Below are 27,785 nucleotides of genomic sequence, written 5' to 3' on the forward strand. Positions count from 1 at the left end.
GAAGGAAGGAAGGAAGGAAGGAAGGAAGGAAGGAAGGAAGGAAGGAAAAGAAAGCATGTTTCAGTCTATGCTCAGTCAATATCAGTTGTTTCTTTGGAGGTGGATAGTATGCGTCAACATGAGTCCTTTGGGATTTTCTCAGATCATTGTATTTCTGAAAATAGCTAAGTCATTCACAATTCTTCATCACACAATATTGCTGTTGCTGTGTACAACGTTCTCCTTGTTCTGTTCACTTCACTTTGTATTAGTTTGTGTAAGTCTTTCCATGCTTTTTCTGAAATTATCCTGCCTGTCATTTCTTATATCACAATAATATTTCATCACAATCATATAGCACAGCTTGTTTACCATTCCCCTACTAATGGGCATCCTCTCAATTTCCAATTCTTAGCCACCACAAAAACATCTGCTATAAATATGTTTGTACAAATAGGTCCTTTTTTTTTTTTTGCGGGGGGAGGGGAAGAGGGGATCTCTCTGGGATACAGACCTAGCAGTGGTATTGCTGGATCAAAAGGTATGCACAGTTTTATAGCCTCTGAGACATAGTTCCAAATTACTCTCCAGAACTTGGCCAACAGTGCATTAATGTCGCAGTTTTCCCATACGTTCTCTAACATTTATAATTTTCCTTTTGTTTTATCAAATTAGCCAATCTGACAGATGTGAGATGGTACCTCAGAGTTGTTCTGATATGCATTTCTCTAATCAATAATGATTTAGAGCATTTTTTCATATGAGTATAGATATCTTTGATTTCTTCAGCTGAAAATTGCCTATTTATATCCTTTGAACATTTATCAACTGGAGAATGACTTCTAGTCTTATAAATAACTCAGTTTTCTATATATTTGAGAAAGGAGGAGGCTGAGGCATTTTGAGATCAGAAAATGAGCAATAGGGGGACAAATAAAGAGAAAATACTGAAATTACCAGAGATCTCAGGAGGAAGAAAACTTAATTAAAGACCATGAGTATGGAAGATTACAAAAGAGAAGAAAGAATATGGTTTCCAGATCAGATAAGAGAGTTCAGGCATATGTGAGTAAGTATTGCAAGACAAAGGAAGATGAATTAATACCTGATGAGGCAGAGGTCTCTGTGTATTCCCAAGAGACTATGAAATCATAACAGTTGAATAGGAAAGGGCTGGAGAACCTGGGTGAGAGAGGAGTGTAGTCTAGCCCTGGCCCCCACACAGCCTCAGACCCAGTAAACCAGGATCAGGTCTTGGGAGTGACTGAATCAGCAGTAACGATTTCCGGAGCTCTCAGCCCACAGCCGTAAGTCGACCAAACAAGTGGTCAGAAGGAGATTACAGTGGTCTCTTTGCTAGCACTGAGGCAGAACTCTCTTGCTTTGTACATAATGGATCTGGGTCATAGCCTTGGGGCAAGGAGGAGCACTGGTGTGAAGGAAACTTGTGGCAGCAGTGGAGAGAGAACCCTCCTCACAGTTCCAGGGCTGAAAAGGGTGCTTGTGTTCATTCACAGACCAGAGCACAGGCCAGGAGAGAGTAAACATCTCGTCTTAGATCATAACACCTTGGAAGAACTGAAAACTTACAAGTCCCCAGAAGTACCTCTGAAAACAGCTACACAAAACCCCTGAAGCTTGGGACAGTACACCCTCCACACTGGAAGCAAAGCCCTACTTCAACAAAGGGTCAAAAAGTTAAGAAATAGTTTGGGAAAACAAGCAAACAGGAAAAAATCCTCAGACTATAGAATCTTACTTTGGTGACAAGTAAGATCAAAACATACACTCAGAAGATGACAACAAAGTCGAAGCTCCTACATCCAAATCCTCCGAGAAAAAATATTAAATGGTCTTAGGCCATGGAAGGGCTCAAAAAGGATTTTGAAAAACAAGTAAAAAACGTAGAGGAAATACTGGGAAGAGAAATGAGAGTGATGAAAGAAAATCATGAAAAACAAGTCAACAGCTTGCTAAAGGAGACCTAAAAAATTACTGAAGAAAATAACACCTTAAAAAATAGATTAGACCAAATGGCAAATGAGGTCCAAAAGGCCAATGAGGAGAAGAATGCCTTAAAAAGCAGAACCAGTCAACTAGAAAAGGAGGTCCAAAAGTTCACCGAATAAAATAATTCCTTAAAAATTAGAATGGAACAAATTGAAGCTAATGATTCTATGAGAAGAACCAAAAGAATGAAAAAGTAAAAGACAATATGAAGTATTTCATTGGAAAAACAATTGACCTGGAAAATAGATCCAGGAGAGATAATTTAAAAATTATTGGATTCCCTGAAGGCCATGATCAAAAAAAGGGCCTAGACATCATCTTTCAAGAAATTATTGAGCAAAACTGACTGATACTCTAGAACAGGAGGACAAAATAGAAATAGAAAGAATCCACCAATCACTTCCTGAAAGAGATCCCAAAAGGAAAACTCCTAGGAATATTATAGCCAAATTCTAGGGTTCTCAAGTCAAGGAGAAAATATTGCAAGCAGCCAGAAACAATTCAAGTATTGTGGAACCCTAATCAGGTATAACACAAAATTTAGCACCTTCTACATTAAGGGACTGGACAGCTTGGAATATATTCCTGAAGTCAAAGGAACCAGGATTAAAACCAAGAATCACCTACCCAGCAAAACTGAGTGTAAACCTTGAGGGGAAAAAAATGACATTCAATGACACAGAGGGATTTTGAAAAAGACCAAAGCTAAGTAGAAAATTTAACTTTCAAATACAAGACTCATGAAAAGGTAAACAGGAAAGCGAATTCCTAAGAGATTTATTAAAGTTGAACTGTTTACATTCCCACATGGAAATATGTAACCCCTAAGACCTTTCTCTGTATTAGGGTAGCTGGAGAGAATATACATACATACATACATACATATATACATACATATACACACATATATACATATACACATACACACACATAGACAGAAGGCACAGGGTAAGTTGAATATGAAGGTATGATATCTAAAAAAAATTAAGGGGTAAAAGAGTAATGTACTAGAAGAACAAAAAAGTAAGAGGCACAATGGGGTAAATTATCTCACATAAAAGAGGCAAGAAAAAGCTTTTACAGTGGAGAAGAGAGGGGAGGTGAAGGAGAATGTGTGAACTTTACTCTTTTTGGAAATGGCTTAAGGAGGGAATAACATGTATACTCAATTGTATATGAAAATCTATATGACCCTACAGGAAAGTAGAGGGTTAGGGGATGGTAGGGGAGGGAGAAATAGAAGGGAAGGCAGATTAGGGGAGGGGGTAATCAGAAGCAAATACTTTTGAGGGACAGGGTCAAAGGAGACAAGAGAATAAACGAGAGGCAGGATAGGATGGAGGGAAATAAAGTTAGTCTTTCACAACATGACTATTATGGAGGTATTTTGTATGACTACACACATATAACCTGTACTGAATTGCTTGCCTTCTCAATAAGGGTGGGTAGGGAGGTAGGAAGGGTGAGAATTTGAAACTCAAAAGTTTTAAAAATAAATGTTAAGAGGCGGCCAGGTAGCACAGCAAGTAAGAGCACCAGCCCCAGTGTCCGGATGACCTGGGGATCGAATCCGGGCTCAGATACTTAGCACCCATCCAGAAACACCTAGCCGTGTAACCTTGAGCAAGTTACTTAACCCCAATTGCTTTATAAAAAGGTAGATAGATAAATGGATGAATGAATGAATTAAATAAAATAAATGTTAAAAATTGTTTTATCGTGTAACTGGGAAATAAGATACACAGGCAATGGGGTATAGAAGTCTGTATTACCCTACAGGAAAGTAGAGGGGAAGGTTTTGGGAGGGGTGATAGAAGGGAGGGCGGACTGGAGAAGTGTCAGAAGCAACACTTTTGAGGATGGACAGGGGGAAAGAAGAGAGTATGGCTGGTAGGAGGAATAAGATGGAGGAAAATGCAAGTTAGCAATAGTAACTGAAAAAAAATTGAAGCAAGTTTCTCTGATAAAGTTCTCTAACATACAGAGAACTTCACTGAATTTATAAAAATAAGAGCTATTCCCCAACTGAAAAAATGATCAAAAGATACAATCAGTTTTTTTTTTTGGAGGGGCAATTGGGGTTGTGACTTGCCCAAAATCACACAGCTAATAAGTGTTAAGTGTCTGAGGCTGAATTTGAACTGAGGTTCTCCTGACTCCAGGGCTGATGCTCTATTCACTGTGCCACCTAGCTGCCCCTATAATCAGTTTTCAAATGAAGTAATTAAAGCTATCTATAGCTATATGAAAAAAAAATATTCTAACTCACTATTGATTGGAGAAATGCAAGTTAAAACAATTCCAATGTAATACCTCATACCTATCAGATTAGATAATTGGACAGAAAAGGCAAATGACAAATGTTGGTGGGGATGTGGGAAAAATGAGACATTAATGTACTGTTGTCGGGAGTTGTGAATTGATTAAACCATTCTACAGAGCAATTTGGAACTATGCCCAAAGGGATATAAAACTATGCATAAGCTTTGACATAGCAATACCACTACTAGGTCTGTATCCCAAAAGAGATAAAACACAAAAGGAAAAGGACCTAAATGTACAAAAATATTTATAGCAGCTTTTTTTCTGGGGGTAAAGAATAAGAAATTGAGGGGATGCACATCAATTGGGGAATGGCTAAATAAGTTGTGGTATGTAATTGTGATGGAATACTATTGTACTATAAGAAATGATGAGCAGGATGCTCTCAGAAAAACCTAGAAAGATTTACATGGGGTGATGCAAAGTGAACTGTAATGGGTACAAAGTAACAGCAATATTGTAGGATGATCAGCTGTAAATGACTCTGCTATGCTCAGCAATATAACAATCCATGACAATGCTAAAGAACTTAGGATGACAAATGCTATCCATCCCCAGAGAAAGAATTGATGATGCCTCAATACAGACTGAAGCAACTTTTGTGTTTTCTTACTTTTTTTATTTTTGAGGGGCTTTTTTGCCTGTTTTCTTTCACAACATGACTACACATATATAACCTAAATAGAATTGCTTGCCTTCTTAATGGCAAGGGGAAGGAGGGAGAGAATTTGGAACTCAAAGTTTTAAAAACAAATGTTTAAAATAGTTTTTTATATGTAACTGGAAAAAAATTAAATATTAAACAAAAAAAGAAAGCATGATTTCTATAAAAGCAAAACACTGATTTCAAAGACATGAACATATAACACCCCTAAGTCTTAGAGCAATTTAAAGCTACTAAAACTTTAATATACATATCTTCACAGTTTTAGAACTGGAAGGAACCTTACAAATCATCTAATCCAATCCTGTCCTTTTACAGAAGAAACTGAACACCAGAGAAGTTGTTACTTACTAGGGATCACAAAGATGTTAAGTAAGTAGCAGCATTGGGATTTGAGATCAGGTCCTCTGACTCCAAATATAACTTGGATACCAATTATTTTTGTGATATTATAATTGCTAGAATTTATATAGTGCTATAAGGTTTACAGAACTTTTTCTCTCATTTTATCCCCACAACAACCTAGGGGTGGGGGGTATAGATGCTGTTATTATTCCCATTTTATAGACAAAGAACTGAGGCAGGCAGAGGTTAAGTGTCTGAGGCTAGATCTAAATTCAACCACAGGAATCTCTTAATACTTACATTTCAGGTCCCTTCAATCAATCCAGCACACCATTCAGTTTAATATTCCTAAAACATAGCTGTAATCATATTATTCCCTCTACGCAAAAAACTTTAATTTAATTATTTTCCACTATCTACAGAAGAACTAAAGCACAAACTCCTAAGGCTCACATTCTATGCAAAAATTCTCTCACAAAACTCTGCATAACAGATCTTGGTCTTTCCTCCAACTAGTTCTCTACACATACTATCAATCACAAGTATTCAAATGCCTATTTTGTGCCAGGAACTGTGATAGACCCTGGGGATCTAAGCAAAAAGAATAAAAATAATTCTTACATTCTAAAGAGGGAATCTAGTACATATAAAAATATATGTGCAGCATAAATACAAAATTAATAAATTCAAATCTATTTAAAGTAGATAAATACAAGAAAGCTCCAGAAAGTGGTTACTAGTTGGAAGGATCATATGTAAATACATACACTATACACTCTCACCAAACTGGGCCATCCAATTCCTTGAATATGCCTTGTTTTCCCTCCTCCACGTGTCTGTTAGTGTTTTTCCTTCCACCTTCCTTTATTTCCTTACCCATCTATCCTTCAAAGCCAACATAAATGCCATGTCCTTTGTGAAGTCCTTTTTGATCTTCCAAAACTCAACAGGACCTCTCCTCTGAACTCCCAGAGTACCTTCATCTCACATCCTACTTTTACACTACAGTTATTTGTGTACTTATCTACTCTCCCAGGAATGGAATGTAAGATCCTTTAAGGCAGGATCTGTATTTTTCTAATCTGTGTTCACCCATTATACCCAGTATAATGCCTGCACAATGCAAACATTCAATAAATATTTGTTCAATTTAATAGCACTGTGACTGATACTTGACTTTAGACTAAAGCAAGGATAAGGCTCTCTGAAATTAACCATTCAAGTAAGCATGTATCAATCACTCCTAGAATATATATTATTTTCCTAGGTACTTGAAATACTTAAAGGAGGTTACAACTGAACAAAGGATTAAAAATAGAATAATGATAAAAATGCACATAATTTATAGTGCAACAACATAACTGAAAAGAAAGGGCTGGTTCCTTGTAGCTCTATAACTAATATCCCATGATTGTGCTGATGTTTTAGGGAATCAATGTTGTTAATCACAATGAACTTAATAGAGGCTAGAGGTCCTTGAGACACAGTTTAAAGAAAGCCTTAGCACACTGGTATCCTCTTAATCCTTCTCAATCCGTATCTTCTCCAAAAAGATTCACCAAGGAGAGATGTGGCTCTTTCCCTGGTCCCAGTACTTTTTTATACCAGTTCTGTCTCTACAGGGACCCATACATGGCATTTTCTTTTTCATAAGCGCCTGTATCTCTGAAGCAATGATACAATGTCTACCCAAAAGTATGGTAATTCAAAATATTCTAAGAGCACAGCTGCTGATGCTCATGGAAAGCATCCAAAACACATTCCATTAAAAAACACATGCTATGCCTTTGCACATTTCAAAACACGGCTTTAAATACTACGTGACAGAAAAGTGAGTAGTGCTTATCTAAAGACATACTAGTGCCCCAGTTATAGTCTACACTGGAAGCCAGAAGAAGAAAAAAAAAAAAACCCTGAATATTTGGCGGCAGGGAAGAGACAAGAGATCATCCCAGAATGGTTCTTAAATAGTCCCCCACAAATGGCCTTGGTATCCCATCAATTGGGACACAGAAAAATGACAAAACGACATGCTGCCACCCTTGAAATGCCTTGGAAGCATATACTTCCATGACCTGGTAAAAGTCAGGTACCCAAAAACTGTGATTCTGGAGAAGAATGGGGAAGACAAGGAAAGGGAAAGGAAAAAAAAATCCATGTTAAAATAGTTAGCAATCAACCAGCTGATAATCATCCATTAAAATGTTATTCTATTCCTATAACTGAACTGTCTTGTTTCAGTACATTTTTATTTTTATGAAAGAATTCTGGAAGTAAAGAGGTAGCTACAATTCATCCTAAAGTATGTGCAATAAACTATGAAAGTCTGAGAACAGTTGTCATCTGACAGCCCAAGATGAAGACAGCCCAAGCTATCCTACACACCATTCTAATGTGTCTTAGGCCTGTACTAGCATGAGGAATTTTCCCCAAAGTTCATGAAAACTGAGGGTGGGCAGAAGACTCCTCTGACTTCAATGTTCTCCCTCCTATAGTGGAAGTAGCTCCAAAGCTGTTTCTTAGCAGGCAAGAACAGTAAAACTTTGATTATCAAGAATCCTTGAAAAATCAGCTATTCTATTTAATTAAATTTGAAGGCCCTTTTTGTCTTAACTCTTATGACCAAAAACCTAAAATGCTCACTTCTTTGCCTTGCTAAGTAACAGATAATAAACAGCACAGAATATTTCCCGCCAATTCAAAATTCTGGGATGTTGCTGAAGACTGACCACTCTTACCGTGTTTCCCCGATAATAAGACACTGTCTTATTATTTTTTTGGAAAGAAAAACACCAGAGGGCTTATTTTCAGGGGAGGGCTTATTTTAGAGGAATCTTACACAGTAAGGGGAGGGCTTATTTTCAGGATAGGTCTTATTATCAGGGAAACACGGCAGCACCAGTTCTCCATGGGCAGTACTGAGACACAGAAAGTAGAGGTACTTGGGCTGAGTCATTAATTCAACAAACACATACTGAACATTTAACCACCAATCTCTGTAACACAATGTACAATAAACTGTGGAGGAAACAGAGAATAAAAACAGAAATGGTCCCTGCCTTCAGGAAGCTTACAGTCTAAGAAAAGTATCGACATAATGAAGGGTTCTTAGCCATTTTCTGTCAAAGACCTGACCCCTTCAAAGGGGGAGTTGGTGTATGACACTAGTTGCCAACAACTCATGAAAGCATTTTTTGTAGTAATAAAGAACAAGGTAGATGCCCATCAGATGTGGAATGGCTAAACAAACTGTGGTATATGGATGAAACTGAACATTACTATGCCATAATAAACCAACAGATAGAATGAATAGAGAAACATGGATTTACATGAACTAATGCAGAATTCAGAAGAGCCAAGAAAACAATAGATACGACTACAATAATATAAATCAAGAAACCACCACAAAACAAGCAAAAATGAATTTACAAAACCCACAAAGAACAAGCATGTCTCCAAAGGAGAAACGCAAAGAATCAGATCCCACTCTTTTGAAGAGGCAGGACATCCAAGGGAGTGATATATTGCACATATTTTCAGACTTTTCAAATGGAATGATGATTCTGCTGACTTTTTCCCTCTTTTTTTTCATTAAAAAAATTATTTGTTATATGGGATGGCTTTCTAGGAAGTGAAAAGGATACTGATATTGTTTTCAAAAAAGAACAATTAAAGAATATTTTTAAAAGAAGAAATTAAAGAGCAGGTTCAATGCAATAGGATAGTTCAGAGAAATTTTATGAGAATACATGAAGTAACGCAGAATGAAGAAAAAGAACCAGAAGAACCATATACACAGCAATGTAAATAACGTCCACTTGTTAAGAAGCAACAAAACTCTGGCTGAATACAAATAATCAGTGTCAAGATCATGCAATCAAAGTTAAAGTGTATATCCTGCATTTTATTTAACTGCAAGGGAATGCATTTAATGGGAGTGGAATCAAGAAATGTTTGGGTGGTTTGTTTAACAATGAAGGTTAGGGGTCCAAATAAAATGTACTGATGAATTTTTTTAAAGGTATCAGAGAAAAAGTTTTCAAATTAGAGGTAGGTCAGCAGCAAATAATAATGAATTCCAACATGTGTCTATGCTTGTATGTGACTGACATGGATTTGCAAAAACAGGATAACACTTGCACTGCCTATTTTGCAGGGTCACAGTAAGAAAAGCTGTAAGAACTATATAAATGTCAGTTATTATTATCATTATCATTGAGAACTTAAGGAACTATAAAACCAAGGTATCAGAAGGTACGAATGCCTAAGTGAAGAAAGATGTATCATTAAAGAAAAGAAACAGAGGAACTATGAACCAGGTATTGCTGAATGTGTACTGTCACTAGGTTGTACTTTGCAGGTTTTTTAACAGATAGAAATTTATTTTGTTGTGATTTGCTTCTTCCCCCACTAAAAGTGGAATACAAAGGAGAAAATCCAATTAATAAAGGGTTGAAATGAAGTCTTACTATAACTGCCAAAAAAATGTTCTTCCTTTCTTCCTTAAAATTTACCAGGGGAGGCCCTCCAACCGCCGCCACCCGCCCACCGGTTTCTTGTCTAGAAACTGCCTGAGTCCTAGAACGAGCGGCTCGCGGAGCAGCTTGCCTGGTGCGGAGGGACTCGAGAACTGCCTGAGCTATGGCCGCCATCTGAAAAAAATTGGTTATAGTTGGTGATGGTGCATGTGGGAAGACATGCTTGCTGATTGTATTTAGCAAAGACCAATTCCCTGAAGTTTATGTGCCCACATTGTTTGAAAATTATGTAGCAGATATTGAAGTGGATGGAAAACAGGTGGAGTTGGCTTTGTGGGACACAGCTGGTCAAGAAGATTATGATCGCCTTAGGCCTCTTTCCTACCCAGATACTGATGTTATACTTATGTGTTTTTCCACTGATAGCCCTGATAGTTTAGAAAACATCCCAGAGAAGTGGACCCCGGAGGTGAAGCATTTCTGTCCCAATGTGCCCATTATCCTGGTTGGGAACAAGAAGGATCTTCGAAATGATGAGCACACGAGACGAGAGCTGGCCAAGATGAAGCAGGAGCCAGTGAAACCTAAAGAAGGCAGAGATATGGCAAATCGGATTGGTGCATTTGGTTATATGGAGTGTTCAGCAAAGACCAAAGATGGTGTGAGGGAGGTTTTTGAAATGGCCACAAGAGCGGCTTTGCAAGCCAGACATGGAAAGAAAAAATCCGGATGCCTTGTCTTGTAAACACAGTGGAAAGCCCAAACCCTCACTCGGTTAATTTTTGAAGTGCTGTTTATTAATCTTAGTGTATGGGGTGGAGCCAAGATGGCGGAGTAGAAGCAAGACCTTCCCGGGGCTCCGGCTTCCACCTTCCCCAATCCATGTAAAAAGGGGACTCTAAACAAACTTTGGAGCTGCAGAACCCACAAAATGACAGAGAAGCTAACCTCCCGCTGAGGACAGCCCCGCAGGCCGGCAGGAATCAGCCAGCTCAACCGAGCCCAGCACCACGCAGAGGCTTTAGCCCCAGGGCGGGCCTGACCAGCTGCCAGCCAGAGGGACTCCAGATCAGCAGCAGCTGTGGCTGTTTCCAGATTTATCAATACATAGATGCGAAGGACAAGGTGAGAGGCCAGTGCAGTCTGGACTTTGGGACCAGTAAGTGGGAGTGCGTGGCTTTTACCCCCGGGGTGAGAAACCGCAGAGACGCCAGCACAGCCAGTCAGCTCCACGTGGCGGCTTCAGCTCCTGGCCTGAGAGTGTAGGGGGATCAAGCACCAGTCTGAGGGGTCATCGCTCTTGCTTTAACCTGCTTGGATCTGGATTGCAGTCTAGGGTGGAGGTCCTGGGGTGTGTGTCCAGCTTGCCAGAGCGTGTGGAGACCTCAGAGAGGGCACCCATCTAATACCTCCGGCAGCTGAGAAAACCCCAGCGTTTGGGACGAAAACTCCCCTGTCTGGTGGCAGAGTCCTACTGTGGCAAAAAGCCCAAAAGTCAAATCATTGAGTGGCAAAATGAGCAGGCAGAGGAAACAAAGCAGACAGAAGATTCAAACATTACACTCCTATTTTGGGGATAAGAAGGAGCAAGGCATGGAACAGGAGGAAAACAGTGAAGTCAGTACTCCTGCACCAAAAGCTTCAAAGGAAAATACAAGCTGGCTGCAGGCCATAGAGGACCTTAAGAAGCAGATAAGAGAAGTGGAGGAAAAATTGGGAAGAGAAATGAGAACAATGCAAGAAAATTATGAAATGAGAGTCAACAGCCTGACTGAAGAAAATAATACCTTAAAAAACAGACTGACTCAAATGGCAAAGGAGGCTCAAAAAGGCAATGAGGAGAAGAATGCCTTAAAAAGTCGAATTTGCCAGATGGAAAAAGAATCTCAAAAGCTCACTGAGGAGAATCATTGCTTCAGAATTAGATTGGAGCAAATGGAAGCTAATGACTTTATAAGAAATCAAGATGCTGTCAAACAGATCCAAACAAATGAAAGAATAGAAGGCAATGTGAAATATCTCATGGGAAAAACCACTGACCTGGAAAATAGATCCAGGAGAGATAATTTAAAAATTATCGGACTACCTGAAAGCCATGACCAAAGTAAGAACCTAGAAAGCATCCTCCAGGAAGTTCTCAAAGAAAACTGCCCTGATGTTTTAGAACCAGAGGGCAAAATAGAGGTTGAAAGAATCCACCGATCACCTCCTGAAAAAGATCCCAAAAAGAAAACTCCTAGGAATATTATAGCCAGGTTCCGGAATTCCCAGATTAAGGAGAGAATATTACAAGCAGCCAGGAAGAAACAATTTGAATATTGTGGAAACACAATCAGGATAACCCAGGATCTGGCAGCTTCTACACTGAGGGATCGAAGGGCTTGGAATGTGATATTCCGGAGGTCAAGGGAGCTGGGATTAAAACCAAGAGTCACCTACCCAGCAAAACTGAGTATCATGTTTCAGGGGAAAATATGGTCATTCAGTGGAATACAGGACTTTCAGGCATTCTTGCTGAAAAAACCAGAGTTGAATAGAAAATTTGACATTCAGATACAAGAAGCAAGAGAAGCATGAGAAGGTAAACAGGGAAAAGAAATCATAAGGAACTTATCAAAATTGAACTATTAACATTCCTACATGGAAAAACAATAATTGTAACTTATGAAACTTTTCTCAGTAGTTGAAGGGATTAGAAGTATATATATGTCTTTATATGAGGGTATGTGGGCATATGAATACATATGTGAATGTGTGTATATACGTTTACAGGTATACATAGATAGAGGGCACGGGACCAATTTAACAGGAAGGGATGATACTTAAAAGGTGAAATTGAGAGGTGAGAGGAGTATAATGAGAGGAGATGGGGAGAGACAGATTGGGGCAAACTATCTCATACAGAAGAGGCAGGGGAAAATGATTGCAATGGAGGGAAAGAATAGGAGGGCAGAAGGGAATGGGTCAACCTTATTCCTATTGAATTTGGCTTGAGGAGGGAGGGAAATACACACTAAATAGGGGATCTCACCCTCCAGGAGAATGGGGAGGAAGGGGATGAGAGGGGGGATGATGGAAGGGAGAGCAGGCTGGGGGGGAGGGAAGTTGGAAGCACCCAGATTTGAAAAGGGACAGGATCAAAGTAGAGAATAGAACAGGTGGGAGGGAAATGTAGTCAGTCTTTTACAATATATCTACTATGTTATTGTTTTGCATTAGCCGCACATGTACAACCTATACTGAACTGCTTGTCTCCCCAGTGGGGGTGGGTGGCAGGGAGGGAAGGGAATGAATCTGGGATTGAAAGTTTTAAAATCAATATTCAAATATATATATATATATGTGTGTGTGTGTGTGTGTGTGTGTATACATATATATATATATACTATTATTAATACCATCTTACATGTAATTAAGAAATGGGATATACAGGCACTGAGGCATAGAGATCCACTGGAAAAGTCGAAATGGGTATGGGAGAAAATATGGGAGAGAGCAGATTGGAGGTGGGATATCCTGTGGGACTGCTGTTTTGGGGGGATGGGTGGGGGAAAAACGGGGAGAAAATTTGTAACTCAAAATCTGGTGGAAACGAATGATGTAAATCAGAAGTTAATAAAGCATTTAAAAAAATCTTAGTGTATGATTACTGGCCTTTTTCATTTATCTATAATTTACTTTAAGAGATTTACAAATCAGAAATCATCTTGCTACCAGTATTTAGAAGCCAACCATGATTGTTTAATGACAGTCTCTGTCCAACACATCTGTGCACACCAGGGTCCCTCTGACATTACTCTTAATAACCTTCATTCTCCCAACAAGCACATCTGGCACTAATTCAAGGGAATTCTTAACTTCTTGCTTCTTTCTAGAAAGAGAAAAGGTGATAACTTTTGTGTATTGGGCTTTAACTACTTTTATACCTAACATGTCCTGTTGCTGTCAGCTACAGGGCCCTCTGGGGAATAAATACAAAGTCACTTCAGAGCAGGACCTCTTATAAGGCTTTTATTGGTATAGCTCTGGGGTATTATCCAATTGTTTGAAAATGGGACCCAGCCAGAGATGGCCAGTCCCCATACAGCTGTGGCAAAAGCTACAGTTCTGTGGTTTCATGTTAGTTACCTTAGAGTACTGTGTAATTAGTGCCACTTAATGTATGTTACCAAAAAATAAATATATCTACCCCAGCTTAGATGTAGTATTTTTTGTATAATTGGATTTCCTAATACTGATCTTTGTTATCTCTACAGAAGGTCTCTTTGGGTTTGGTTGTTTTTTTTTTTTTTAAAGAAAGTACATTTTGAACATAAAGTCAGATGGAAAAACATTTGAAATCATTTTTTGTCATTTTCTCCAGTGAATGACAGCCATTAGCAGTTCCTTTTCTGCATAACATAGCCCAGTATCCACCCTGTCTCCTGGAGCCTGGAGTCAGTGAATGGGAAATTAGTTGCAACCCAAGGCAATGCCATGGTTCAGGGTGATTGGTCTGAACTCAAGTTGCAGCATCTTGGTCTATACAATGTTTCTTTATTTCTTATTCTTATAGTGGTGACTCCCCTTAATCTCCTGGGGGAGCTTGCTACCCATTCTCTTTATTGGTGGCCAAAGTCCCCTTGGAACTTCTCATTCCTCTCCAGCTGACTAAACTTTTTTCCGTATCAGTTAATTTTTTTCCAACTACTAACAGAATAAAGGCAGTTTTCTAAACTTCCTGTAAAAAAAAAAAATTTTACCAGGGGAAAAAACTGCAAAAGTTTCATGATCTAGACAAAGGGATTATAAATAAAAGTGTACTTCGAGTAATAAATTCAAAAGTCTATGTGATCAATCAAGTATTCACCAAGTAACTGTAATGTCTAAGGCACTGTGAAAAAAACAAAATATCTACTAAACCCATTAAAGCCTTTCCCCTAGAGTGATGAAGAGTCTCCATTGTGGCAGCATGTACTATAGTAGGATGGGAATTCCTCAATGTCTTCTTAATGTGCCCAAGATCTTATAAGACATGCTTAACTGAAATGAAGCTGCCAAAATATAACAACTGACTTTGTCATCTTCAAGACTTCATACTATGACCATAAAATGGTCAACAGCTAAACAAATTGGGCTACATGAATGTAATGGAATGTTTCGGTGTTCTCAGAATTAAAATCTGTGATGAATATAAAGAAGCCTGGGAAGACCTATAGGAACTGATTCAGTGAAGTCAGCAAAACAACAACAAAAAAAAACAAAAACCAACCAACATACACAATGTCCACAACAATATAAAAAGAAAGAATCACACACACACTATCAAAAGTGAATGCAAGGGGACAAAGCTAAGATGGCAGAATAAAGGCAGGGACTCACCTGAGTTCTCCCAAATTGTATCTAAACAACTTTAAAATAAAGCCTCAAAATGAATTCTGGAGCAGGAGAACGAACAAAAGGAGAGGGTGAAACAATTTTCTGACCCAAGACAACTTAGAAGATCAGCAGAAAAGGTCTATCTCACAGGGTTAAGAGTGCCACACAGTCCAGCACAGGTAAGATCAGCAGTAGGCCTTGGAGGGAGGCAAGTGAATCCATGGCGTCAGTTTTAGCTTCTGTAGCTCTCAGTCCACAGATACTAAAGGGTTTAGTCAACTGCACAGAAGGAGTTATAAGGGCCCTTTTGATGGCAATGAGGGCAGGGGGACTGTTGTACTACACATATATGGAACCATGTTACAGTCCTAGGTCAAAGTCCCAGGCAGAGGAATAGCACTAGCAAACTAGAGCATATGGTCATAGAGGAACAGAGACCCTGATCACAGTTCCAGGGTTGAAAAAAGTGCTTGAGGTCACTCATAGACCCCGGCACAGACCAAAAGAGCAATGACCACACCTCTTCTTAGATGATACTATCTTGGAAGAACTGAAAACTTACAGGTCCCCTGAACTACCTCTGAAAACAACAGAATGAAAAACCTGAAACTTGGAATAGTGCTCCCTCCCTCCCTCCACTATGGAGTGGAGTTCAACTTTAAGATAAAGTTAAAAGTCAAGAAATAGGCAGGAAAAATAACCAAACAACAAAAGGAACCTGAATATGGTGAAAGAAAAGATCAAAACATACTCAAAGAGCCCAGCCCTGCACAAGCCCGAGGTTTTAGCCTCAGGGTAGCCACAAACAGCAAGCCACTGGAGAGACTTCAGATCATCAGTAGCTGTGGCACTTTCCAGAATTATCAACATATAGATGCTAAGGACAAAGTGAGAGGTCAGTGCAGTGTGGACTTTGAGATCTGGTACTTCAGCAGTGTGCTCCGGCCTTTATCCCCTGGAGGGGGAAGCCACTGAGGCGCCGCAGCCGTGTAGCAGCTTCAGCTCCTGGCAGACTGTAGGGGGATCAAGCAACCAGTCTGAGGCATAATCGCTCTTGTTTTGACCTGCTTGTAGGGTGGAGGTCTTGGGGTGCATGACAAGCTTGCCAGAGCATGTAGAGGCTCAAAGAGGGCACCCAACTAACAGCTCCAGCAGCTGTGAAAATCCCAGCAATTGGGACAAAGCTCCCCTGTCTGGTAGCAGAGCCCTACTGTGGCAAAAAGCTCAAAAGTAAAATAATTGAGTGGCAACATGAGCAAGCAAAGGAAGGAAAGCAAGGACAGCAATCCCACTTTACACTCCTATTTTGGGGTCAAAAAGGATCAAAGCATGGAAAAGGAGGAATACAGCAAAGTCAGAACTCCTACACCAAAAGCTTCCAAAAAAAATATGAGCTGGTTACAGGCCATAGTAGACCTTAAGAAAGATTTTGAAAACCAAATAAGAGAAGTGGAGGAAAAATTGGGAAGAAAAGTGAGAATGATGCAAGAAAATTATGAAATGAGAGTCAACAATCTGACTGAAGAAAATAACACCTTAAAAAATAGACTAACTCAAATGGCAAGAGGCTCAAAAAGGCAACAAGGAAAAGAATGCCTTAAAAAGTCAAATTTGCCAGGTGGAAAAAGAATCTCAAAAGCTCACTGAAGAGAATAATTCCTTCAGAATTAGACTGGAGCAAATGAAAGCTAGTAACTTTATGAAAAATCAAGATAATATTAAACATATCCAAACAAATCAAAAAAATAGAAGGCACTGTGAAATATCTCATTGGGAAAAACACTGACCTGAAAAATAGATCCAGGAGAGATCATTTAAAAATTATTGGACTACCTGAAAGCCATGATCAAAGAAAGAATCTAGAAATCATCCTCCAAGAAATTCTCAAGGAAAACTGCCCTGATGTTTTAGAACCAGAGGGCAAAATAGAGGTTGAAAGAATCCACCAATCACCTCCTGAAAAAGATCCCAAAAAGAAAATTCCTAGGAATATTATAGCCAAGTTCCAGAATTACCAGATCAAGGAGAAAATATTACAAGCAGCCAGGAAGAAACAATTTGAATATTGTGGAAACACAATCAGGATAACACAGGATCTGGCAGCTTCTACACTGAGGGATCAAAGGGCTTCAAATATGATATTCCGAAGGGCAAAGGAGCTGGGATTAAAACCAAGAATCACCCACCCAGAGGAAAAGTGAATATCATGTTTCAAGGGGAAATATGGTCATTGAATGGAATAGAGAACGTTCAAGCATTCTTGATGAAAAAACCAGAGTTGAATAGAAAACTTGACATTCAGATACAAGAAGCAAGAGAAGCATGAGAAGGTAAACAGGGAAAAGAAATCATAAGGAACTTATCAAAGTTGGACTATTAACATTCCTACATGAAAAACGATAATTGTAACTTATGAAACTTTTCTCAGTATAAGAATACTTAAAGGGAATAGAAATGTGTGTGTGTATACATATACTATTAATATTATTTTACATGTAACTGAGAAATAAAATATACAGGCACTGGGGCATAGAGATCCAGGCACTGGGGCATAGAGATCCACCGTGCCCTACTGGAAAATCCAAGAGGGGATAAAGGAAGATATGGGAGAGAGCAGATTGGAGGAGGGAATATCCAATGGGATTGCTATTTTAGGGTGGTGGGTAGGGGAAAAACGGGGAGAAAATTTGTAACTAAAAATCTTGCGTAAATGAATGATGTAAACTAGAAGTTAATAAAGCATTTGATAAAGTAACAAAAAAAAAAAACACACTCAGAAGATAACAAAATCAAAACCACTACATCCAAAGCCTCAAAGAAAAATGTGAATTGGTCTCAGGGCCATAAGTATCCCTGGAAGAGTTCAAAAAAGACTTTAAAATTCAAGTAAGAAAGAAAGAGGCAAAAATGGGAAAAGAGGGGCGGCCAGGTAGCACAGCGAGTAAGAGCACCGGCCCCAGTGTCGGGATGACCTGGGGATCGAATCCCGGGATCAGACACTTAGCACCCACCCAGAAACATCTGGCCATGTAACCTTGAGCAAGTTACTTAACCCCAATTGCTTAGGGGCAGCCAGGTGGCTCAGCAAGTAAGAGCACCGGCCCCAGTGTCGGGATGACCTGGGGATCAAATCCAGGCTCAGATACTTAGCACCACACCCAGAAATAACTGGCCGTGTAACTTTGAGCAAGTTGCTTAACCCCGGTTGCTTAAAAAAAATGGGAAAAGAAATGAGTGACACAAGAAAATTATGAAAAAAGAGTCAAAACCTTGGTAAAAGAGGCACCAAAATATACTGAAGAAAATGATACCTTAAAAATGGAATAGGCCAAATGATAAAAGAGGCACAAAAATTCACTGAAGAAAAGAACTTAAAAAGTAGAATTAAGCAAATGGAAAAGGAAATAGAAAAGCTCACTGAAGAAAATAACTTCTTAAAAATTAGATTTTGACAAATGAAAGCTAATGACTTCATGAGACATTAAGAAAAAATAAAACTTAGGGGAGGCCAGGTGGCTCAGCGAGTAAGAGCACCAGCTCCAGTGTTGGGATGACCTGGAGATCGAATCCTGGGCTCAGACACTCAGCACCACACCCAGAAATAACTGGCCGTGCAACCTTGAGCAAGTTACTTAACCCCGATTGCTTTAAAAAAAAAAAAAAAGAAAACTTGTAACTCCTAAGAACCTTCTCATTATTAGGACACTTACATGGTCAGAAGGCACACGTGTGAATTGACTATAATGGGATGATATTAAAAAAATAAAATAATATGTGAGAAAGAGGGATTACTAGAAGAGGAAAGGACAGAGGTAGAATGGTAAATTATCTGACATAAAAGAGGCACAAAAGCTTTTACAGTAGAGGGAAAGATGGTGGGGATGGGGCACAACACTTGAATCTTACTCTCATCAGAACTGGCTAAAAGAGAAAATAACAAGCACTCAGTAGGGTACATAAATCTATCTTACTCTGCAGGGAAATAGGAAGTAAGGAGATGGGAGTGGGGGAGGGATAACAGTAAGGGTGAATCTGGGTAGTCAGTGGTCAGAAGCAAAACACTTTTGAGGAGGAAAAGGTTAAAAGGAGAGAGAGAAAAGGATTAACGGGTAAAAAGAAGAATGAAAGGAAAGACACAATAATAACTGTGACTGTAAGTGGGATGAATTCATACACAAAATGGAAGAAGATAGCAGAATGGATTACAAGATTTATACATAAAAGGTGATACCATGAACATAATTAAGGGAACATGGAAAAGTTTACCTATTTGATCTATGGATAAGAGAAGAATCTGTGACCAAACAAGAGACAGAGACCATTATGGGATGCAAAATAGATTAACTTTTGATTACATCAAATAAAAAAGAGTTTGCACAAAACCAAAGGAAGCCAATATTAAAAGGAAAGCAGAAAACTGGGGAAAAAATTTTTATATCAAGTTTCTCTGATAAAGACCTCATTTCTTAAATAGAGAACTGAGTCAAATCTATAACTCATTTCCTCAATTGATAAATGGTAAAAGAATAGGAAGAGGCAGTTTTTAGATGAAGAAATCAAAGTTATCTCTAATCATACAAAAAAATGCTCCAAATCACTATTGATTAGAGAAATGCAAATTAAAACAACTCTCAGGTACCACCTCACACCTAAAAGAGTGGCTATTAATATAACAGAGAAGGAACATGAAAAATGTTTGCATTCGACTGAAAAAACCAGAGTTGAATAGAAAATTTGACATTCAGATACAAGAAGCAAGAGAAGCATGAGAAGGTAAACAGGGAAAAGAAATCATAAGGAACTTATCAAAGTTGAACTATTAACATTCCTACATGGAAAAACAATAATTGTAACTTATGAAACTTTTCTCAGTAGTTGAAGGGAATAGAAATATAAGAATACATATGTGAATGTGTATATATGTTGACAGGTTGTATCAGCAATGCCTATGGAGATTACAAATATGCTGATATAATTATCCATTACAAAATACGTCATGCTTGCCATATGGGGAAATAAACTAGAAAATTTATTAAAATACCAAAAGACTGAGTCCCAAAACCAGAAAGTGAAAGCCATCAGAGTAGTTATGATATTGGCACAGATAGATAAAGTAGAAAGCACCCACATTTTCAAGCCTTTAAAACAGAACAGGCTACCTCAGGCAAAGGTCCTCCTCTCCCCACTCACAGCAACCACCCAGCGTCCAGGAAGCGCGCTCCCAGCAGCTCCGGCCCCTGGCAGTCCTCAGCAGGAGTCCTTAGCAGAAATTCTGGCTAAGTCAAAAAGGGCTTTGCGCTGCCGCTGCCTCTGCTGCTGCTGCCGACGCCACCACCGCCAGCCACCGCAGGAACGCTAGCTTGGCTTCCGCTTCCTCTTGCTCCGCCCCTTCCTGCTACGTCAGCAAGTCCAACGAGGCATGGAAGATCTTTAAATCCCATAACTCTTACACAGGTATACATAGATAGAGCACACAGGACCAATTTAACAGGAAGGGATGATACTTAAAAGGTGAAATTAAGAGCTGAGAGAGGAATATAATGAGAGGAGATGGGGAGAGACAAAATGAGGTAAACTATCTCATATAGAAGAGGCAAGGGAAAATGGTTACAATGGAGGGGGGGAATAGGAAGGCAAAAGGGAATGGGTCAACCTTATTCCCATTGAATTTGGCTTACTAAATAGGGTATCTCACCCTCCAGGAGAGTAGGGGGGAAGGGAATGAAAGGGGGGATGATGGAAGGGAGGGCAGGCTGGGGGGGAGGGAAGTTGGAAGCACCTACTTTTGAAAAAGGACGGGATCAAAGTAGAGAATAGAACAAGTGGGAGGTGGGATAGGAGGGAGAGAAATATAGTGAGTCTTTTACAATATATCTACTATGTTATTGTTTTGCATTAGCCACACATGTACAACCTATACTGAACTGCTTATCTCCCCAGTAAGGGTGGGTGACAGGGAGGAAGAGAATGAATCTGGAATTCAAAGTTTTAAAATCAAATACTCAAAAAAAAATATATATATATATATATATATTATTAATACAATTTTACATGTAATTGGGAAATAAGATATACAAGCACTGGGGCATAGAGATCCACTGGAAAAATCGAAAGGGGTATGGGAGAAAATATGGGAGAGAGCAGATTGGAGGAGGGGATATCCTGTGGGACTGCTATTTTGGGGCGGTGGGTAGGGGAAAAACAGGGAGAAAATTTGTAACTCAAAATCTGGCAGAAATTAAGATGTAAATCAGAAGTTAATAAAGCATTTGAAAAATAAAAATTCAAAAAAAAAAGGAATGTGTTTAGCATGATTGTACATGTATATCCTAAATGAAATTGGTCACCTTTTCAATAAGAGGGGAAGGGAGGGAATGGGGGAGAGAATTAAAGAACTAAAATTTTTTTAAATAATGTAAAGAATTGCTTTTACATGTAATTGGAAAAAAAAATTTTTAGTGCCTGCTCAAAACAAGTGAATACAGTAAAATTAAAATCTAGTATGGTTCAAAAAAAAAAAAAGATATAAGAACACACTCCCACCTCAAGTATTATAAACCTGCACACATTTTCAGAATTCTTTTATGCATTAATTAGTTATGCTGATTTTTCCCTTTCTTTAAAAATAAAGATATTTGTTATAAAAAATGTTAAAAACTGTTTTTACATGTAATTATATATGTATGTATATATGTATATGTTAGAAAAACATTTTAAGTGGCTAAAATGTCCATGGTCTTTGATCCAGAGATTCCAGTGTTAGATCTATATCCCAAGGAGGTCAAAGATACAAAAGTTGTCCATATATACTAAAATATTTATAGCAACATTTTTTTTTTGTAATAGGAAAGAACTAGAAACAAAGTAAACTGGGGAATGGCTAAAGTTGTGGCACATGAATGTAATAGTATATTAATGTGCCTTAAGAATGACTACGAAAAATTCAAAAATGCATGGTAAGATATATATGAACTGACACAAAGTGAAGACAGCAGAATCAGAAAAATGCACATGACAACAAGAAGGTAAAAAGAAAGAACAATAAAAACAGAAACAATGTTGTATATAACTATAAGGACCAAGCCTGGTCCCAAAGAAGAGATGAGAAAAGGAATCTCCCTGTTTTCTTTGTAGAAGTAGAGGAGTACAGGTGTGGAGTACTGTGACTCACTTTTACCACTGTTTCCCCCTCCACATACATTCTACAGAACTTCTGTTCCTCACACATGACATTCCATCTCTCTTCTCTGTCTGTGCCCTGGCTAGCCCCCATGGCTGGAAGGAACTCCTTCCTCCTTCAGCTTCTTGGCATCCCCTTGTTTTCTCGAGGACTCAACTCACTTATTAGCTTGTACATGAAGTTTTTCCCAGTTCTTGTCTCAGTTGCCAGTGCTTTTCCCACCAATGTAACTGAATCAGTTTTGTATATACCTAGTATGTGTGTGTTGTCTCCCCACTAAAATATAAGCTACTAGGGAGAAGGGACTATTGCAATTCTCTGTTTGTATCCCTAGTACATATAGTCCAGTGCCTGGCATATAGGGGAGCTTCATAAATACTCTTCTCCTTCTATACTACTGCACTTGGTGAACTCATGAGCAACCATGGATTCAATTATTTCTATGTTGATGATGCTCACTTTTGGGGGGGGAGGGGCTAAGGGGTGTTCAACCATGACCTCAATTCTGCTCTTCAGACTCTCATTTCCAACTGTGTTTCTGACATTTCCAACCAGATGTTCAGTGAACATCTGAAACCTACATGTCTATAACTGAACTCATTATCTGTAGCCTAAAAATCTCCCACATTCCAAACTTCCCTATTACTGTTGAGATCAATACCATTCTCCTAGTTACCCAGGTTCACAACCCTGACTTCTCACTCTCTCTCATCCTCAAAATTGATCTGTTGCCAACAAGTCCTGTCAACTTTACCTTTGTAAAATCTCCCATCTGAGCTCCCTTATCTCCTCTGATATCACCACCCTAGTAAAATCCTTCCTCACCACATATCAAGACTACTACAATAACCTTTTGGTTGAGCTGCCTGCCTTATCTCTCCTAACTCTAGACCATCCTTTCCCCAGCTGTCAAATTAATCTTCTTGAAGCTCAAAATTGACCATGCCTCCCCTAACCCTACATCAATAAAGTCCAGTGGCACCCTATCACCTCAAGCAAACAAACAACAACAACAACAAAAAAACCCCCACCTCTCTGGCATTCAAAATCTGCCACTCTTCAACTTCACCAGGCTTCTTATACCTTATATCTAAGAACTGTGATCCACTGACAATGACTTCCTTGCTATTACTTCAACTCCCAACTCCAAGCCTCCCTCCTCATCTCTGCTCCCTGGCTTCCTTCAAGTCCCAGTTAAAATCTCATACCTACAAGAAGCCTTTCTTGATGCCCGTTAATGCTAGTCCCTTCCCTCTGCTGATCATCTGCAATTTATCCTGCAGATTTCTTGTGTGTACATAGTTTTTTAAATGATGGCTTCCCCATTAAAACTTGAACTCAATTGCAAGGACTGTATTTTGCCTTTCTTTGTATTACCAGAACTTAGCAGGGTGCCTGGCACATAGTAGGTGCTCAATAAAAGCTTACTGACTAATAAAAAGTAGATACAAAATATATTAAGAATACATACAAGTTTTATTTTTAATTAGGAAAGAGGGAGTACAGACACTTGGAGGGATAAAAAAGTGCTTCACTCAGAAAATGGCACTTAAACAAAGTTTTGGAGAAAACAAGGAATGCTAAGAGGCAGAGGTGAAATTATATAGTTTGCCCATGGTCGCAGTTACAAAGCCCTGGGTCCAATTCCCACCCCTGATATGCTGGGTCTGTGACCCAATTTTATTTCATTTAACCTTTGAGTGCCCCAGACAATTCTTAAGACTCTATGCCTGCCGAAGATCTGCTTGGTAATGGGAGTTTCCTGTCATTTTGTATACCAATGAAATCATGGGCACAGTCCAACAAAACCTCATTTTGACAAACTGTAAATGCCATCACAGCAAACCACCAGCAGCACTAGCAGCAGCAGCAAAGAAGCTAGGTAGATATTTCACACAAGGATCTTTTAAGTGGAAAGGTGATCTCTAAAATTCCCTCTATCAGGGATTAAGATGTAAAAATAAGGATTTCGTTTCTTAACTGTCCACCTGCTGCTACTCCTCCTCATTCTTTCATTCAAACAATCATCTCTATAGCAACTAGCTGTTAAGAAATTTGTGGGTGGGAAGCATATGGTTTTTAAAAAATATGGGAAGCCAAGGATATGAGCTACTTCATTTTTTAGTTTATTACAAGGGATCCTTGTTCAATCTACTAAATAAATGACACAAGTGGAAATAACTTGAAGGGGAGATGGAATGGAAATGAAGGAAAATAGTATAAATTAAAAGACAAAATGTTAAATTTGTAGAGTAAATGTATATATTAACACTAATTTTTTTAGGTTACAATGACATCTGGTGGTAAGATTTTTAAGTCTGTACTAAAATATCTGGAAACCATTTTATTGTTATTTGTGAAATCAAATATAGAAGTTTTGAAAATATGAAAAACCAGAACCACACAGGCAATGTGACACTGGTTTTGTAATATTTGACTGAGATTGTCAGGTAAGCAATTTAGAAAATTTGGGCAAAAGAGTCAGACTTAAAAAGAAAGATTTCACTGGTGACATGGCAACCACATTTTATCTGGTAAGCTTTCTTCTTTGAAATTCCTTCAATTCAACTTAAGCTTTCATTCAAGCCACTTTATATAAATGTCTTAAGCCTGTTGTAAATCATAAAGTGCTATATACAAAGAAGGTAGTAATATCACCAATTACATTTTTTTAATTTCCTTAAAAATCCGTGGTAACTGTTTCCTCCTTCTAAATGATTCAAAAAGAAAAATGTTCTTATGACTCTATATATATATCCTAAGGTGAAATGGTAGTAATAACAATAGAGAGTGATTAAAATTTTATGCTACCATTACTTCCTTAGCTAATTAAAAGGTGCTTTCAAAATTTCAAACCTAAAAAATTCAATTAAAATGATTCATAATTATCTTTGCATTCATTCAACAAGTACTTAATAACTTCCATATTCATAGCACTGCATGAAAGACTGTGGGACATAAAAAGATGGTGTCCGTCCTTTACCTGTATTTGGCATCAATGACCAATCACACCTCATAAAACTCACCACTTCCATAGCTTCCACTAACACAAAATCTTCCTCCTTCCTCAATGATTGCTCTTTCATTGGCCCTTTGTCCTACCTCCACCTTCTAAGCTGGGAAATTCATAGTCTTTAGCAACTCTACCTCAAAGAACTCATGCACTCTCACTTCAACTAGGACCAAAAGACATCTCCATTTACCCCTCAGACCTCTAGCTGCCTAGGAAACCAACCTTAGATTAAATGTCCTTACACTTGAAGCTTAACCTGTTAAAAAAAAAACAAACCAAGTTTAATTTCATACCCCATACCATGCCTCACCAACCTTCCCCTTGAGGGTATGACTATTCCTCCCGGTTCATAAACTTGCTGGTTTGCATTTAACTTTGACTCCCTTTCCCTTTTACTTATCCCATCCCTCATACTAAGAGGTTATTCTGCAAATTATCTCTCAAATGTTTCTTGGATATAACCAATCCTCTATATTTCTGCAAATATTTTAGGCCTTCACACCTAGATTACTATCATTTCCACTCTTCTCATTAATGAGAATGCCATACGCCACTGGAAAAAAACACTTTTTCACTGTTTTCAACATATCAATATTCCCCTGATCAATAAGGGCAAAGGGAAGAGAATAAGCATTTATTAAATCCCTATATGTGCAAGGAATTGTGCAAAGCACTTTATAGATATTATCTGCTCCTTACAACAACCCTGGGAATTAGTCACTATTATTCCCATTTTACAATTGAGAAAACTGAGGCAGACAGAAGTTAAATGACTTTCCCAGGGTCACACAGCTAAGAAATGTCTGGAGCTGCATATGAACTCAGTTCTTCCTGACTCTAAGCCCAGGGCTCTCTTCACTGGACCACCTACCGTGTTTCCCCGATAATAAGACACTGTCTTATTAATTTTTTTGGACAGAAAAACACCAGAGGGCTTATTTTCAGGGGAGGGCTTATTTTAATGAACATTGACAGCAATTTTAATAAACAGGTAAATGTGAACAAAAAAATGTACCTTTATTCAATAATGAATTTGATAAAGAACAGGATGACGCGCTCACTGCTGCAGCTCTGATTGGATGCAGCTCGGAGCACAGCGTGCGTTTCATGGGGGGGGAGACAGTGCATACAGAGGGTACCGTAATGTAGTGTGTAGCGCAGGGGATCACCTTCACTACAGTAGCAATCTCAATAGGGCTTATTTTCGGGGGAGGGCTTACTTTAGAGGAATCTTACACAGTAAGGGGAGGGCTTATTTTCGGGATAGGTCTTATTATCGGGGAAACACGGTAGCTGCCAAGAAATGATAGTAGTTCCCTCTTGCAACTGTCTCAAATCTAAAGTCCTCAGCCAAGCATTCAAGGCCCTGATCACTTACTTAGCCAAGTATCTCTACAACACAACACAGCCCATCTTCCCCAGGAAGTCTTGCTCCACTGACCCCAACACCTATCTTGCTCACTCCTACATCTGTTGATAATGTTCTGTCCACCCAGAATACTCTCTAATCTCTTTTTTCATTCCCTGGGGGCCAGGATCAAAATTCACCTTCTCAAAGAAAGCTTTTCCAACTAACCCTACCAATCAATCAATCAACAAGCATGTTTTAAGCACCTACTATGTGCATCACACTACACCAGGTGCTGGGAGCTCCAAAGTCAAAAACACAAGATAGACATATTCTCTAGGGGAGACAACATAAAGATATCAAATATAGAGTAAATATAAGGTCACTGGTTGGGGGGAAGAATGATACAAATGATATAACTAGTAGTTGGGGGTATTGGAAAGACTTCACATAGAAGGCGGAGCTGAAAGAGGCTAAAAATTCTGAAAGGCAGCAGTGAGAAGGTTTGCATTTAACTTTGAGGGAGACAGACCAAGCAAAGGCAGAGAGGGGGGATGGAGTACATTACGTGGCCCAGTGTGCAGAAGAGCAGGTGGCTAACCCCAGGAGGGAACAAATACGTTTTCATAGGCTGAACACTACCTTCAAGTTCTATCTCAGGTTTCAAGACTCATTTTTTGGTGTGAAGTCATATGGAACTTTCAACAATACCTGATGGATGTCTCTCCCAAACAAACATATTAATACAAATAATAAGGATTTTAAATGCTAAACAGAAGCCCAAAGAGCTTTCTAAGGAAGGAAGGGAGCGACATGGTCAGGCCTGCGTGCTAAGAATTCATTTTGGCAGCTGCATACAGAGAATGGGCTGGAGAGAGAGGAAACTGGACAATTAGGAGACTATTTAATGACAATCATTCCTTCACCCTAAGTAAGACAATAGTGTGGTACAGAGCAGGCACACTCTGCTCATCCCAGCTCCCAGAGAAGGGGATGCTGGCAGACCTCTCAAGCTGGGGAGCTCCAAGCTAAAGGTGAATAGGAGGCTGAAATCCTGCATCAGTATGGTGAGCCTCTTGGACAGGAGG

At 39.0% G+C, this 27,785-nt stretch overlaps 1 protein-coding gene and 1 pseudogene across 3 annotated transcripts in view; one reads left to right on the plus strand and one right to left on the minus strand.

Moving 5' to 3' along the window:
* Window positions 1–27,785, minus strand: part of CEP83 (centrosomal protein 83) — a 141,260-nt gene that overhangs the window by 96,397 nt on the left and 17,078 nt on the right. The window lies entirely within an intron of this gene.
* On the plus strand, window positions 9,838–13,991 carry LOC138166695 (transforming protein RhoA pseudogene; annotated as a pseudogene).

This window comes from Petaurus breviceps, unplaced genomic scaffold (genome assembly GCF_028583685.1).
Source record: "Petaurus breviceps papuanus isolate PSGF00001 unplaced genomic scaffold, PetGlider_PUasm1.0 225, whole genome shotgun sequence".
Taxonomy (NCBI): Eukaryota; Metazoa; Chordata; class Mammalia; order Diprotodontia; family Petauridae; genus Petaurus; species Petaurus breviceps.